General features: G+C 43.5%; 2 long non-coding RNA genes across 2 annotated transcripts in view; one reads left to right on the plus strand and one right to left on the minus strand.

Annotated features, from left to right (window-relative positions):
• The window catches only part of LOC114017017 (uncharacterized), an 18,871-nt gene extending 12,194 nt beyond the window's left edge, over nucleotides 1-6,677 (minus strand). The window contains exons 1-2 of the long non-coding RNA XR_003561821.2: nucleotides 3,626-6,677; nucleotides 3,394-3,480 (exon numbers count right to left, since the gene is read on the minus strand). This is a non-coding gene — a long non-coding RNA (uncharacterized LOC114017017). The remainder of the gene's footprint in view (nucleotides 1-3,393; nucleotides 3,481-3,625) is intronic.
• LOC129734702 (uncharacterized) lies at nucleotides 3,361-9,277 on the plus strand. The gene is made up of 3 exons (XR_008730209.1): nucleotides 3,361-3,498; nucleotides 3,596-3,643; nucleotides 6,771-9,277. It is a non-coding gene; the product is annotated as an uncharacterized LOC129734702 (long non-coding RNA).
• The last annotated feature ends 1,744 nt before the right edge of the window (nucleotides 9,278-11,021 follow it).

The following is an 11,021-nucleotide window of genomic DNA, read 5'->3' on the forward strand; positions in this document are numbered from 1 at the left end:
ATATGCACATCTGCTGGCCACACTTTGGTCCTTTCAGTACAGAAGTATCCCTAGTCACTGTGGTCCACTTCTTCACCTTACCATTGTTAAACTAAAAAGGAACTGTAAGACACTTTTTCTTGGTGAGGGAACAAAGTCAGATGAATTAGTATCAGACGAGAAGAACAAAGAGGGGATCATGGTTCCATAATTAGAAAAATTACCTGGAAGAGTGGTAAACTCCTTTGTTTTTCCTGAACTAAATGACCATGTGTTGCTTTTGGGAGCATTTGGCCCATCACCATGTGTCGGGATACCTGGGGGAATTTTATATTAGATGACCTGCACTTTGGGCAGCTGAACTGTGAAGAGCAGAAATAGAGAACTACAGAACATTTCCATAGCAGACAACAGCCTTTTATGGGAACTGGGGTCTTTTAAGCTACCGAAAGCATTACTCTGCCTTGCTTTCACATTTTGCAGTCTCTGATGCCAGATGCAAAGAGACCTGCAATGCATACATGTCCCAAGAGGGAGCATATTACTGTTCATGCAATATCCTAAATATTTGCTCCTATTATCAATAAGATCAGATCCTCCCAGGGATGCATAGAGGCACCAACAGTTTCATATATTGCTTGAAGAGAGAAGGAGAAAGAATGAAGGAGAAACCTCACAGCAAGGTGATAAATTTTTGCAAATTACATTCAGCTAAAAAAACATTACTCTCTAAGAAGCTGTTGAAAGACAGAAACCAACTGGGAAACTGGGCAATGCTGTGGCAGATTAAATGTAACTCAGACTGAGGTAAGGTAAGCTTGTTATCTATACTGATGAGCCAGACTCATGGGATCATTTGACGCCAGTGACTTGGAAGATACCACCACAAATTGTGCAGTAAAAAGGCTTGCCTGAGGCAGAGCAGCGGGTACAAGGACAGAGTGGAGGGACCTTTATAAAACAGTAACACTGAAAAGAATTCCTCCTAGTTTACACTATGTGGTAAACAGTCCCATCATGTGGAGTGAAACTGAGCCTTGGTTCCTTCCTGGCAAAAAAGTAGTCCTCTGGGCAGCAGAACTATCAAGACCTGGTTGTCTAGTATTTTTTGTTCTCCTTCCCACACCCGCCCCGCACCCCCCACCACCGCCCCACCACCACCCCCTGAGTCTTTGATTAGGAAGAATGAGTATGCACTGTGTCCTTTCCTTCGGGGAAGACACAGAAGAGATCTTCCTCTACCCCGCTGCCGGTTTTCATGGAAGATACTAAAGAATCCCTTTGGGATGTCTAACACTCAGTTACGTGTTGTTAAAAGGTAGTCAACAGATTCAAATACTATTGAAAGGACAACACAGGTTGGTAGGCTCCTGCTCAAATGGCCCTGCACACAGGCTCGCTTTCTGAAAATCAGCAAGCTGGAAAAGGTGGAAGGAGACAGCCTGGAAGCAAAGGTGGGAAGGATACAGCAGGAATGGCACAGAGCACTAGTGGCCCCAGGTTAAGCATAAGACATGGAGTATTTCCAAGCAGAACAGACAAGTAGCTAGCGGAAACTTAAGAAAGAATAAAGATTTTCTGATGTATGTTTCCCTAATCTAGGAGCAGCAACTCAGCACCTGAACAGTGACAGAGACCTTGTTTTCCTATACAGTGCCATGGGAGAAGCTTTCCAACTTCCTCCCATATGGGAGCCTGCCTGCATGGAAAAGATTTGGGACCAATGTGCACCTGGTGTCTAACTGAAGGAAAGCAAGAAATGTCCACCAACATTTACATTACAATGGTAGCATTAATCATGCGAGCTACAATTTGCAAATCTTTTCATTGGAGACTGTATATCCCCATTGTGCGTCTCATGGCTCCTTGAGCTCTCCCGGTGGAGGTATCCTCTGCCTTTCAGGGTGAGAGACACACCGAGTGGGAGGCTGTGGCTCCCAAAGCACTCCCTGATCTGCAGCCCTGGCCAGGAACCTCACAGCTGACAACAGATCAGCAGTTTAGTGCCCTGCTAAAGCAAAATGTCACTAACTAAAACAAAAATGTTTTGAAGAAGAACGTAAGTTGAAGACATTAAAAACCTGGTGTGAATAACATTTACAAGGTATATTATTCTCTGCACTGAGAAGTCCCTTTTCTCTCCTGTTTTGTTAATGTCTTTAGCTTTGACCAACTGCACATGCACTCCCGCTTTTCCACCCCTCTTCTTGTAGGGCTAAACTTGCTGCTTTCCCTCACTTGCCAGTTCATAACCTGATGAGACATGCTTGCAGTTTCTTTAGGGACAGATCTTTACACCATATGATTTTGCCAATTGCTTTCAACCTGGGAGCTGTTGCGTATGTCTTTGTTTGTTCTCTCTCCAGCCCCAATAGAAGCTTAATCAATAATCTCCTGCCCTGCTCTTGTCACGACCTAAAGCCATTGCATCAATAGATTCATATGGCTATTACAGGTCAGCTCCATTTCCACCACAGTGTTCTCTGCCACATTGCTCACTGTGATGAGCTGCCACTGTAACAGCAGAGCCATTACTGTTTATGACAGGAGGCACAGGAATAGAAACTGCTATTGATATCTTTCTTCCTCTGCTGCAAAACACAGAGGAGTTGTCTCCAATCAGCAGAATGATGCTGCTGGCACCCCAGGTCTTCTGCCAAACTCAGGAGTCATGTTAACTGCTTGGAGCTCATACTCCAGGTCCTGCTCTCCTGCACTTGTTCCTCAGGTGGCTGTTTTCATTTCTTTTGGTCAGAGGCCAGTGGGCAAAGTCCTGCCCTACAGCAGGCAAAAGAAAACTATCAACTCACTTTAGCACTTCTCTAAATGAATTTTTATTATATTCAGACCTCTAAGAATTGTATTAGATGTGAATATACAAAATAAAATTTAACAAGAGGGAAGCAGTGACAAAGAGCTGCAAATAGTGCTTTGAGCAGCCTGGTAGTTTAACCAAACTAGATCACTAGCTTCTGGTAAAGCAAATTAATGGGTTTATATTTTACTGTTGACAGCAATTACACTAAAACTTACGGTGATAGTAGCATCCACTTCCTGAATGATTATCATAACTGAACTTGCTTGTATTACAAGCCTTATTTACCTAAAGACAACACACAACAAGCACAAGCAATGTCCTTGCATTTTGAGAACTGTTACTCAGGTGATCAAATCTTATGATGATGAGAGCTACGTAAGTACTGTCACATGCATAAAGCAGGTTACAGCATTCTACTTGTGCAATTAGTCCAGGCATATGTAGCAGCAAAGGCTGCTGTAAATCCCCTCCAAATAGAAAAAGATGCCGAGGCTGGCATTTTCAGAGTGAGAATGAATTTATTTTTATCATCTCCCAGGACATGCACGCTGATATCTCCACGAAAACAGGATTGCCATCTTTGTTTCAGTACATACCATTGTTCCCAGCACACAAATACTGTCTTTCTGCATGATGCTCCCACCAAGATGCAGTCAGACTGCTTCTAATCCTTGGAACACTGGCTGAAACAAGAGGAGGAGGTATTGTAATGCTCAGTGGGAAAATTTGGGTGCATTATCTACAGGATAGTTAGAGTTCTATTCCTTTTTTTTCTCTCTACATTGTTTCCTCTACCAGGTTTTATGGAAGCTTACCCATACGACTTACCAAGACGACAAAATCCTCGTAAGTCCCAAAGATGGCCTTAGGCTATTCATATCTACTCTCCCTGCTCTTTAAGCTGTCCAGACACAGCATAGCCTGATCTGGGGACCATGTAGCTGCAGTAGGGCAATACAATGGCTGAGCTAATAAGCCCTGGGTAGATCAGGATGGATTAACTTGAGCACAGGGCAGTGCTTTGAGACTTCAGCCAGCTGAACAAGGCTGAGAAGAGATGGCCCAAATACAAAGCCAAGACCAGGAGTGCCAGCCACAGCTATCTCCAGCAAGGACTGACTGCTTGTGCTGCTTTGCTGCTCCACTCAAGTGTCTCAGTATTTACAATTCTTGTTGATTTTAGAAAGAGAGGGCATGTATCATAAGGCTAAAAAGTAAATCGAAGTGCTGACATTGAGTTTGTACCTACAGGGACAAGAATGATTACATCTTTGGTGAAGCCTCTCTGTTGTACGTGCTCACATATGCAAGCTAGTTGCAGCCTAAACGAGGACTGCAACAACCATGGCTGTATTGGTGATGGGAGCATGTGGTGGTGTTGGCCAGTGATAAAGCATTTTCAGTCCCTCCAGCAAATTTGTTTCTTTGCACATGTGTACAGACACACACCTGCACGCACCCCCAAGCATACCCATCAAGCCAGTAAGGCATGGAGCCACTGCCCAGCTTTTTCTTGGCAAGCCTCTGAACATTGTGTTAGCCAAGAAAAATTTCACATTTACAGGAAAACCCACTGCTGTTCTCACCCTGTTACACAGTAAATGAAAGCATTGCACAACAAATGTTGACATGGTAACTCTCAGAGAATTTCACAGACAAAACAAAAATGTATTCACAGATGCTAACAAAATAACCTGGGATTTCACATGTACTTATTAGTAAGTTATTCCCTAGCAAACTAAAACAAGGATATGAGATAATCATCATAAATCATCTGATACTGTCAAGTATTGTACTGTGCAGGTTTAACTTAAGAGAGCTTGAAGTAACATATAGAGTATTGCTTGAAGTTTCAGCCAATACTGAAAAAATATCTTAGTTTCTTAAAATTTCCCAGCCCCATTTAGAGATACCTGATGACTGAAACAGTGCTTTCAAGTTTCATTTATACTTCAAAAACTGGAACGTTTCTCTGGCCCTGAACAGTGACCCTTTGGACTGTTGCCTGTCCCTAGTGCATGCTAGAGAGTTTCAAAACAGATACAGGCATGTGAATGAAGTAAATCAAGTCTAGAATTCCTGGGAAAGAGCAAATAACCAGTGCCTGTAACAGTAAATAAAACCGGACAGTCCTCATTTCACAGTCCCAGAGACAAAGGGGTATAGGTCAGTTCACATCCAGCCAGTTAATCCACCACCACAGAATCTGTTGTCTTACTGGAAACAGTCCTTGGCCCATGTAAGTGGTTGAATTGGGCCCAAATGCTGTTTTGGGGAGGACCAGCTAGCACAGACCAAAAACACATTAAATAATTCACCAGGAAGGATGATAATTTACCCTTTCCTGAATTCCATGACATGGTCTTATTTTGCTTATGTAGCACAGACCCAACCAGGCTGCTCTGCAGGGGACAGAAATGGCTGCAGTCTTATGGTGACCCTGCTCTGCTGCTTCTGGGGACATGGGACCAAAAACGCTCCACTTGCAAAATATCCTGAACTTACATGAGCAATGAAATCTGAAGCACAACTGCTTTATAAAGTAATAATAATTCCAGAAAATTAGCCCACCGCTAAAGTCCAACAGTAAAGTGCTATTTATTTCCTAGATCTTTTTTTTTTTTTTTTTTTACTTATGTGATCACTGTTAATAACAGTAGCTCTCAAAATGGTCTCAGCAGAGAAGTACTTACTTGCCAGACTCAGGTCTACCTTTCAAACCTCTGAAAATGAACTCACCAAGTCACTACATGTAGTACAAAGCATTGTAACCAGCAGTCACAGAACTTTCGTGAGTCCAGGGACTGACCGTCAAATTTAGCTTTGAAAATGTGAGGCCTAAATCAAGGCATTTGAAAGTTACACCTAACACATTTCCCAGTGGCAGCAGGTGTCATACCTGCAGGGATGTTTCCTTCCAACCCTCACTGAAGACTTGACCTTTTCAATAGCCCATTTCATGTCAATGCCACAATTACAGGGAGCAGGACACAGAAAGAGGGGTTACTGGTCATCTAGACATTTTCAGTCAAATACAGACTATGTGGCTTCATTCTTTTCTATTCTGCAACTTCGATAAGGACAAGATGTCTCCAGTGCTGTCACTATCAAGAGAAAACCTTAAAAAGAAGTAGGAAAAATCCTTAGTCCCAAAAAGTGATAAAAGGCCAGTTCTCTTCTGCCCCCTGAAATCTAAAGCACGGTTGTTGAATCTGGCAGCCTGAGGGGTGTGTGTCATGGTTCGATGTCCCTGCTCCCATTGCAGTCCTTGGATACATTATTTTTGCATAGGTATTTTTCCTGGTGCATGGCCCTGGTGAACCAAGACAAACATTTTTCTGTAATGCTATCTAGCACTACCCGGACCACGTTCAGGTTTGAAATTACATCACCCTGTCTGTTGGTTCACTTTCAATGGGTTATTTTAGAATGGCAGTTTCAGGGCTTCTGGCCATTTTTAGCTTATGTGGTAGTAATCTCAGGAAATAGAAACACCAAACATATTCCCACATATTCTTATCCACAGTCTTTAGCTGTACTCATACAGATACATTGGGATCCAATGTGCCTTGTCCAAAATTACAAGTACCCCTTGAGCTCCCCTGCAAGACAGCAGAAGTTGGTAGGCAGTGATCATCACAGCTTCTGGGGGAGCATCGATGGGCTTCAGTGCGGTCAGGGCCCTCCTCAGTCCTGCACCCCATGGAGCGACTGGCAGCATAATCAGCAACTCATTTCTGGAGAGAGACTGTGGCAATGACACCCATGCCACCTGCTTACTGTCACCTGCATTACCCTGATTACATGTGCATCATAGACATTAATTTTGAACATTAGGGGGGAAAAAAACAACACCAAGTGTTTTCAACCACTTATGGTTTATTCTGCTATAAGTTTCTGTTGTCTCTAGCCAAGCTGATTTCCAGGAACAGATGTAATTTCTGCTTTGCTGTTAATTGCATCTTCTCTCCAGACTAGCTACGGATGGGCTGCTTTGCACTGCTGTGTCAGAAAACTTCCCGAGAAACAAGCAAAGAGCCAGTGACCTGAGGAAACAGCAGATAATCAGCTTTATTTTCTCCCTGAGTGGATTTTAACACATGGGTCACATTGACCGTGGCCTGAAGTCTCTGAGACAGCATTTCACAAGACCTACTTGTTCATCAGCAGCATGAAATTCCCAGTTGGTGCCCAGTTTCCTGGAACCACTTGTGTGTGATAGCTTCTGTACTTATTTGTCTGAAAAGTAAGATATCACCACGGGAAAACTAAGGCTTTCCTATCAGCCTCTCTATTTACACTATGCTTGCAGAAGGATCTAATAAAAGCAGAAGACTGGTTTTTATTATTTCAGCAAGATCTCAGCAGCAGAGAGCAGTAGAGGGAGAAAGACTTTGATAACTGGGTTTTATGACCAATAAAGAAAATATTGTTAGAAGTTTGTACTTGCTGACATGTTTATGACTTCCAGGTAAATATGCACTGTTTTACCTCCCTGTCAGGGTGCCACAGAGCCTGGGGCTCCCTGGGGACCCCCATGGTGGCAGGCAGCACCCGGCAGCCTGAACCTGTCCCACCCCACACCAGGGAGCTGAGCAGCCCCAGCCCTGGGCGCCTCCCTGAGGAATGGGACAGGCCGAGGCCAGGACGCTGGCACATGGACGGGGTCCCAATCAGCAGGGTCCATGGCCAGGCAGGGCAGGGCCTGATGGCCTTGGCGGGCTGAAATGGGGTCCTGGGCCATGGGCAGGGTGGGCTGGGCTGTAAGTGTGGCTGGTGCCCTCAGGCCCTGATGCTTGAGATACCTTATATGCTTATAAATGATTTCTTGTCCCCTAAGGATGCTGCTGCAAATTATGGAAATAACAACTTCCAAAAACAAAATGGGAATTTTAGCATATCTCTCTGCAGTAATTTGTTGTTTTCATTTAAGCTCATTTGTCCCAGGCTGAAGATCCCTTGACCCTCAATTTAGGATGTAAGGGGGCTCTAGGGAGGGATAATGGGGGGAGGCGGGGGAGCAACCAGGCTTCAACTAAAAAGCAGCAGGCTAAAATCGAGTCTCTTCTGCTCTGGGTTTGGTTATTTCAGGTCCTGGAACTACTGAGACCCAAACCCCACTGGGTAATGAGCAGGGCACGACGCACTGAAATCATCCTGTCCTCGTTTTGCCGGTGGCTGTCTGTCTCATACAGACATGCTCGTTTCTTCCACCCACATGTGAATAATGCTGACTGGTTTCTGGCTCACAGAGTGTGCGATGGGAAGGGAGCACAGGCACCTCGTGTGGGGCCCAGCGCTGCTTTGGGAGCCAGTCTCTAACCCTGAGTGATCACAGCATTGAGCCCCTCAGCAGCTTCGGTCCTTCATGGATAGAGCTAGTTATTCTTGAAAAGTGGCAATTAAGTGGCACTGATCTGGAAGACAAATAATGCAGTACTGGAAACTGTATATTAGGAGCATATATACATATTTATATATATTTATATCTAATATATATATTCATTTTTTTTTAATAGAAGAGGTAGGATTAATTTCATCCAGTTTTAGACATCTATAGCATAAATACTTGTATTTCCTAGTCACCCCCAGCTCCCTTCACCGTCAACAGAGGAAGACAGGCACCTCTAGGGCATGACTCATTCAGCCTGTTTTTAGATGTCTACCTAGAAAGACAGAAATCCTGCCCTCTGAGGGACTGCTTCTCTCCTCAACTGACTAATTATCTTGGATGCAGACACACCTGTAGGGGCTTCTCACTCCCAGTAATCAAGGGAGGAAGATCAGCTTAACCCAAACCCTTCCCCATGGGAAACCTTCACACCTACCCACACACAGACACACAGAGCCTTGGGAGCTGGTTGAAAGACCCTTTATAGTAAATTCAACACCTCTGAGCAGGGGACTTATTAAATCTACTTAAGTTTTAACTTAAAACAATGTTATTTGCAGCATCTTAATCCCATAACTTTCCACCAGCACAGCTGAGTCAGTTCTGTTACAGATACAGCTGAAGCCTCCCTTTTGTGAAACTAGCCCAAGCCTACTGCCCAGGGATCTCTGGGTGAGAAGAAACATGATGGACTTCTTCCTCTAAATATGTGAATTGAATATGCTGAGCTGGAGCTATCACATATGTCACAAATAATGCTGCTGCTGGAGGTACATCCCTGCACTCCCTGGAGTGCAAGCCGAGGAGGGCTCTGCAGGAACCCAGTGGGGAAAAAGACCAAGGTTGCCTCTGGTTTATCACTCATTGGGGAAGCGGCACTAGCAAAAGATCTAGAACGCATATTCTACTGTGATCACTGCACCTAGCAAGTTTGCATTAACTAGTCACAACCATATTTTGCACCAAATTCTTAAACTAAGAGAGGTTTTCCTTTCACATAGCAGCTGAAATAAAGACATCAGGACTCAAACATTTAATAAAAGATGTTTTCTGTCATAGCTGTAACAGGAAACAGTGATTACTATAACTAAGCAGTGGCTCGTATCTGCCTTATCTTCAAATCCTTGAACCAAACTCTGGATTACTCTTTCTGAGGTTGCATAAGGATAAACTTTATAACAGCCATTATGTAGTCAGTTCTCGTCTATATTTGGTCAAAGTTTGCATTCTACATTACAATTGTGATAAGTATTTATACAGAAGCCCACAACAGCAGCTGCTAATTTTCCAGCCACTGAATTGCACCTTAGCTGTCTCACTGTGGTAAGTGTATTCTACATACACTTCACGTGCTCTTGTACAAGTGAAAAATTAGATATGCTGGGATGTTGTATGGAACCTTGCGTCAGTGGGAAGGCTCATTATATTCATTTTGGATAATGCCTTCTCTCTGACATTAAGAACAAATATATGGGATTTTTCTGAGCAGTAGAGAAGCTGCATTACTGAGAAAGCTGTCCTTCAAGAATCGGTAAGGTCTCTGTGACCCTTGTTACCCTGACAGATTCAGTTCAGGTTTACTTCATCTTCCCCAATTATAACTTATGACTCAAGGCAATGATCAGATAACATTACTTGGAGCTTACAATGGCAAAGGAGGGATGGCATTTCCTGCCGTCAGTGAACAAGAAAACTCTATCATTACCAAATATATGTTATCACAGTAGCAGAGAGAGCTCATCCAAGAAAAAGACAGATGTTGCAGGAAGTATTAAAGAGCTGCAGCCTCTGATATGAGGATTGAGGACCCCTGTGACAGAGCACAGCAGCAAACTCAAAGTCCTTGTGAATGCAGTCTTGATCCTACTGAAGCCAACAGCAAAACTCCCGCTAAATTTAGCAAGCTGCAGTTTTCCTCTGGATTCAGTTGATGTCTGAATCACTATTTTATTAGTGAGTGGCAGAAGATGTCTCCATCCTGTGCCATAACGATCAACTGTAAAACAGAAACTATGGGAGTTATCCCCATCAGTCAGAGAGAACAACAGAAGTCTTAATGCAAATGCTTGCACATCGCACAACCACTCTGAGACCAGAGGTGCTGGAGAAATGGGGACAGCCAAGGAGCATTCAGCTGTCTTCTGTTTATCGGGAAATAACTTCACCTGGCAATTTATTATGGTGAGAAGTGTCAGGGGAAAAAATTCTTCCTATCAGGATCACTGCTAGACAGTCACACTGGAATCAGAGTCCTGTAATGAAAAGCTAGTCTTAAGGTTACAGGGTCAGGAGCAAGAAATCTTCATTGTTTTTTGAGGCTGCAGAAGGCATATACCACCATTCTGAGTGATTGTTCTTCCATAGAATACAACCAGCAAGAAGAAATAAGGGCACTAAAAACCAATCTGGGGATAATCAGATTTGCAACTTTCTCCCAGACTATCAGCAGCATATTAGTATATATTGTCAGTTGGAGGAAAGAGCCATAAAACTACAAAGGCAAACCTATCTCAGTTTTTTATAATAGTTTTTACCACACTTTCTTCCACACATAATGCTTTATTGTATTTGGCAGCATGATTAATTGCTTCTTTACCCTGAGCTCTATCCAGTTGGGACTAGCTGATGATTTAGGGAACTTGGCAACATCCCAAATACAGGGGTCTGATATCCCCTTGGAAGGAAAATAACCATTTCACATCCAGGCTGTTCCCAGGTGACTCTGCCCAGCCCTGGCAAGGTGTGACATATATAGGGCAGGTTATTCACCAATGGACGCTTCTCATGCTTTTGTCCCTGACTTCCATTTTTCTGCTGACTGCTGATGAAAAA

The sequence above is a fragment of the Falco cherrug genome, chromosome Z, assembly GCF_023634085.1.
Source record: "Falco cherrug isolate bFalChe1 chromosome Z, bFalChe1.pri, whole genome shotgun sequence".
In the NCBI taxonomy this organism is placed as follows: Eukaryota; Metazoa; Chordata; class Aves; order Falconiformes; family Falconidae; genus Falco; species Falco cherrug.